Raw genomic sequence first — 6,947 nt, 5'->3', positions numbered from 1 at the left:
TGTGGATGCGCGATGATGCTCTCCGCCCCTTTTCTTCTGTTGGCATTGACTTTTGGCAACATCAGCCTCGTTGCCACCAACATCTTCATCTTCATCGGAGAGACGCTTCTGTCAGTAAATTTCACCCTCATATCTGACATTATACTAAAAGTAGTAACTCCGTGGAGGAGATCTTCAGCCCTGGCCGTGCAGATGACAATCTATCACCTCCTAGGTGATGCCGGCAGCCCGTACCTCATCGGCCTGATATCTGACACCTACGAACGAGGATATGCCAAATCCCCTCTTCTGAAATACCGCAGCCTGGAGTATGCCCTCATGACCTGCACCATAATGGCAGTCATCGGAGGGGCCTTCTTCATGGCCACGGCCCTATATATAGAGAGGGACGAAAAAGAAGCAGAGATGGAATCAGAACCTCCGTCATCCTCCTCCTCCTCACTGCTTCCTGCCGATGAGGACCGCGCTTCAGACTGAGGAAAAGTCATTGCTAACCTTTATCTCGTTTACTTCATTAAAAAACAAAATTAAGAAAAAATAACTGCATTTGTTCTATGTTCCACTTTACCCCTTATTCTCTGCTGGTGCACATCTCATACCCTCTATATGCCCTAATACATACAGGCCTGGTGCACATCTCATACCCTCTATATGCCCTAATACATACAGGACTGGTGCACATCTCATACCCTCTATATGCCCTAATACATACAGGACTGGTGCACATCTCATACCCTCTATATGCCCTAATACATACAGGCCTGGTGCACATCTCATACCCTCTATATGCCCTAATACATACAGGCCTGGTGCACATCTCATACCCTCTATATGCCCTAATACATACAGGCCTGGTGCACATCTCATACCCTCTATATGTCCTAATACATACAGGCCTGGTGCACATCTCATACCCCCTATATGCCCTAATACATACAGGACTGGTGCACATCTCATACCCTCTATATGTCCTAATACATACAGGCCTGGTGCACATCTCATACCCTCTATATGTCCTAATACATACAGGCCTGGAGCACATCTCATGCCCTCTATATGCCCTAATACATACAGCCTGGTGCACATCTCATACCCTCTATATGTCCTAATACATACAGGCCTGGTGCACATCTCATACCCTCTATATGTTCTAATACATACAGGCCTGGTGCACATCTCATACCCTCTATATGCCCTAATACATACAGGCCTGGTGCACATCTCATACCCTCTATATGCCCTTATACATACAGGCCTGGTGCACATTTCATACCCTCTATATGCCCTAATACATACAGGCCTGGTGCACATCTCATACCCTCTATATGCCCTAATACATACAGGCCTGGTGCACATCTCATACCCCGTATATGTCCTAATACATACAGGCCTGGTGCACTTCTCATACCCTCTATATGTCCTAATACATACAGGCCTGGTGCACATCTCATACCCTCTATATGCCCTAATACATACAGGCCTGGTGCACATCTCATACCCTCTGTATGATCTAATACACACAGGCCTGGTGCACATCTCATACCCTCTGTATGATCTAATACATACAGGCCTGGTGCACATCTCATACCCTCTATATGCCCTAATACATACAGGCCTGGTGCACATCTCATACCTCCTATATGCCCTAATACATACAGGCCTGGTGCACATCTCATACCCTCTATATGTCCTAATACATACAGGCCTGGTGCACATCTCATACCCTCTATATGCCCTAATACATACAGCCTGGTGCACATCTCATATCCTCTGTATGAACTAATACATACAGGCCTGGTGCACATCTCATACCCTCTATATGTCCTAATACATACAGGACCGGTGCACATCTCATACCCTCTATATGCCCTAATACATACAGGGCTGGTGCACATCTCATACCCTCTATATGCCCTAATACATACAGGCCTGGTGCACATCTCATACCCTCTGTATGACCTAATACATGCAGGCCTGGTGCACATCTCATACCCTCTTTATGACCTATTACATACAGGCCTGGTGCACATCTCATACCCTCTATATGTCCTAATACATACAGGCCTGGTGCACATCTCATACCCTCTATATGTCCTAATATATACATGCCTGGTGCACATCTCATACCCTCTATATGTCCTAACACATACAGGCCTGGTGCACATCTCATACCCTCTGTATGACCTAATACATACAGGCCTGGTGCACATCTCATACCCTCTATATGTCCTAATACATACAGGCCTGGTGCACATCTCATACCCTCTATATGCCCTAATACATACAGGCTTGGTGCACATCTCATACCCTCTGTATATACTGATACATACAGGCCTGGTGCACATCTCATACCCTCTATATGCCCTAATACATACAGGACTGGTGCACATCTCATACCCTCTATATGCCCTAATACATACAGCCTGGTGCACATCTCATACCCTCTATATGCCCTAATACATACAGGCCTGGTGCACATCTCATACCCTCTATATGTCCTAATACATACAGGACCGGTGCACATCTCATACCCTCTGTATGACCTAATACATACAGGCCTGGTGCACATCTCATACCCTCTATATGCCCTAATACATACAGGCCTGGTGCACATCTCATACCCTCTGTATGACCTAATACATACAGGCCTGGTGCACATCTCATACCCTCTATATGTCCTAATACATACAGGACCGGTGCACATCTCATACCCTTTATATGCCCTAATACATACAGGGTTTGTGCACATCTCATACCCTCTATATGCCCTAATACATACATGCCTGGTGCACATCTCATACCCTCTATATGCCCTAATACATACAGGCCTGGTGCACATCTCATACCCTCTATATGCCCTAATACATACAGGCCTGGTGCACATCTCATACCCTCTATATGCCCTAATACATACAGGCCTGGTGCACATCTCATACCCTCTATATGCCCTAATACATACAGGCCTGGTGCACATCTCATACCCTCTAAATGCCCTAATACATACAGGCCTGGTGCACATCTCATACCCCCTATATGTCCTAATACATACAGGCCTGGTACACATCTCATACCCTCTATATGCCCTAATACATACAGGCCTGGTGCACATCTCATATACTCTGTATATACTGATACATACAGGCCTGGTGCACATCTCATACCCTCTATATGCCCTAATACATACAGGCCTGGTGCACATCTCATACCCCCTATATGTCCTAATACATACAGGCCTGGTGCACATCTCATACCCTCTATATGCCCTAACACATACAGGCCTGGTGCACATCTCATATCCTCTGTATATACTGATAAATACAGGCCTGGTGCACATCTCATACCCTCTATATGCCCTAACACATACAGGCCTGGTGCACATCTCATATCCTCTGTATATACTGATAAATACAGGCCTGGTGCACATCTCATACCCTCTATATGTCCTAATACATACAGGCCTGGTGCACATCTCATACCCTCTATATGCCCTAATACATACAGGCCTGGTGCACATCTCATACCCTCTACATGCCCTAATACATACAGGCCTGGTGCAGACTGTTGAGACCCAATTAGCTCCTAGCAGGCTATATCTACCCCTCCCCCTTACTACAATAAATAATTAAATAATAACTGACACAACAACAATTTAACTTTTCTGTTTGTGGGAATCGGCCACAGCTTTATTTATAAAATTACTTATATAAATAACAATTTAACTGTAACAAAGACACCGATTGGCTTCTTACCAACCCGAGAGGTGCTGCCACACTGTCCTGTGTGGAGGTCTACCCCGGGTTGACCCCGTTTTCACCGTCTTCTTACCGCCAAGCTGTGACTTACAATAAACAGAGATACAAAAAAGGGAGGGAGGGCAAAACTCCGGGTCCTGGGCAGATTGAGGGGGGAAGGGAGGCACCACAGCTATAAGTACCCAGGGGAGGGCCCCTGAAAGCCCGGGAAACTATTGAACCCCTGATTGGTGCACTCCTTCCCCCCCACCCATGGGACATACCACTATAGCCACTGGCAAGTTTTACAGGCGGGGGAGGGGGCTAAAACATTGCCTGTATATTTCTTAACCCCTTACTGCTCACCAGTCAGGGGGCAAGCTAGTTATGCACAGCTTGCCCCTCCAGACTGTAGAGACCCAATTAGCTCCTAGCAGGCTATATCTACCCCTCCCCCTTACTACAATAAATAATTAAATAATAACTGACACAACAACAATTTAACTTTTCCGTGGGTGGGGATCGGCCACAGCTTTATTTATAAAATTACTTATATAAATAACAATTTAACTGTAACAAAGACACCGATTGGCTTCTTACCAACCCGAGAGGTGCTGCCACACTGTCCTGTGTGGAGGTCTACCCCGGGTTGACCCCGCTTTCACCGTCTTCTTACCACCACGGAGGAGACCAGTTAGCCCTACACTGGGCTCCGACCCCCACCCAAGAGATACTGGATAGCCAACACCTGGGGCCACCTCAGCCCCCCGGACACACTCAACACATTTCCTCTCCAGGAAATCCGCTCAACACATTTCCTCTCCAGGAAATACACCCAACACATTTCCTCTCCAGGCAATCCGCTCAACACTTTTCCTCTCCAGGAAATCTGAGGTACCTGCCGCCAGGACCATTTTTTTTTTTTTTTAATTTATTTATTTATTTATTTTTTTAAATTAAATAACTCGTGTGAACTCCACTCTCAGACTCGCCCATACACCGAAGAGTGCCGCAGCACTCGTACCACCTTGTGGAAAGCCGCTCTCAAAACAAAAACACATATGGGAAACATCAAACTGGGCGAAAATAGCAACGCAACATGCAGATCGCCAGCGCCCCATGCACAGCGCTACCCCCTCCGGAAACCCAGCCACCTCCGCCGGCTCCGATACAAAAAGAGAGCAAATCCCGAACTCACAAAACCCCATCCTATCAAAGAAAAGCCAAAACCCAAAACAGACAAAAAACCTGGAACTGAATAATCGGGGGCGGGGGAGCAAAAGAAAAAAGGGGAGGGGGCCCCACCACCGCCCAGTCAACAATAGGATGACAACGGAAAAAATAGTCATCCGCGGACCCTCATGCAGCACAAGCTGCGTGACCCGGATCGCCTAAGCAGTCTCGGACCGACATTTTTTATTTATTTTTTTTTTACTTTTTTCGTGAAACCACAAGATAGGCACCCAAAAACACAGACACCCAAGTCCCATGGAAGGAGACGAGGAGAAAGGAAGTGTCCCATCCACATAGCCCCGAAAAAAGCTAGCGCAAAACCTCGGATCAGAGAAAACGACGCAAAAGCGACAACCAAAAACCCGACCCGCAGCCGCCACCAAGCGACCCAAAAACTGATAGGAAAAATCGGTCGCCAACAGCAAGGCCACCCACTCACGGGCCCAGCCCCTAGGTATACACCAACCGCAAAGCAGAAAAGAAAACACCCCCCTGCCATGTGCCATGCGGCAACCGCACCCCACTGGATTGCAGCACAGCGGGAAAGCCACCCAACTTTTTTATTTTTTTATTAGCAGGTGATTCACATGAACAGTTGAAGATACCCAGCGTCACATACTAAGAATGTTATTTGGATTCACGGAGAACACAGCCCAAATCTTGAACCTCCTTAGAGAGGTGACACAGCAGTTAACGTCCGTTAACACAACCTATTAAAACGAAATAGGAAATCAAACATCAGAGCCTTGTAAGGTTACCACAAGGGGCATTCCAGGTATGAAAAACAAATCCCCTATCCACAGACCATTTGGAACCTCCGGGACCCTCCTTGGCTGTAGACATCCCGGCCTCCACACCAACCACTCGCAAGCGCCTTACCGTGAGTCGCAGCACCCACCAAAGCGGACCAAGAAATACACCACTCTGCACAATGACACATGGGCCAGCCACACAAGCAAACCTTCCAACTCCACCCGAGGGAGCAACCTCCGGAACCACTGCCAGAGAAAACAGGACAAAGCATCAACACCCAGTACCGACCCCAAGGAGCATAGCCCCAAAATAACTCGTAACTCCAAACAGCGAAGAACTGGGTGCAACAAACCGAGCACAGGAAGAAAGCCGAAAAAGAGATAATAGCAGAGACAACGCCCCGAATGTCAGACCGACAACACACCACGATCACTCAAATCACACCCTAGAAAAGAAGAAAAGTATCACCAAATTAGAGCGCAACCAAGCGCATAAGAGTCCTCTTGAGTCTAGCGCCTTAGACCGCTCGGCCATTTTTTAGGGGCCACGCCAACCCACACAGTACCGTTACAATTCTAGAACATGAGCTGCCGAAGCAAGCACCCAAAGTCCCACAACCAATACCAAGGGAAAAGCGCAAACAAAACCCAAGCATGGCAGAAACCCCCTGACTACTAAGACCCAGGGGTAAACCACCCCGCAGCACCACTGGGAAAACCAAACACCACACCAACAACCAACCAAACCAGCCACATCTGAGAACAGAGCAAGCTCCCCGTGAGCCGCAACCGGGGACTGAAAGCAGGCCTGTCCACTGCACAACTCACGAAAACCCCAAGCAAGTGAAACATCAACCCTTAGCGCACCCGGAGCACATATGCAGGGGCACAGACACCACACACCCTCGGCAGCCAGAGACAACCTGCAGGAAAAAACTCCGCCCAGAACCATATTCCCCGTGTAACATTCAGTAAACTAGCAAGGACCGAAACCAGGGCATCTACAAGCCCAGAGGAAACCAAAACAGAGAATTTTATTTTATTTTTTTAACTTTTTAACGCAATCACTCCCTAACCACAGGAAAGCAACAGACCAACACCAACGCGGCATGCGGAAGCCATGCTAATCTTTACTGTATCATTCCAATTATAACATATGTGCTGCTGAAGCGAGCACAATATATGGAACACTTCACAAAGTTGCATGTCAGCCTTGCAGCAACAAACCACA

This window comes from Hyla sarda, chromosome 5 (genome assembly GCF_029499605.1).
Source record: "Hyla sarda isolate aHylSar1 chromosome 5, aHylSar1.hap1, whole genome shotgun sequence".
Classification (NCBI taxonomy): domain Eukaryota; kingdom Metazoa; phylum Chordata; class Amphibia; order Anura; family Hylidae; genus Hyla; species Hyla sarda.
Note: the sequence above shows the minus strand (reverse complement) of the source record.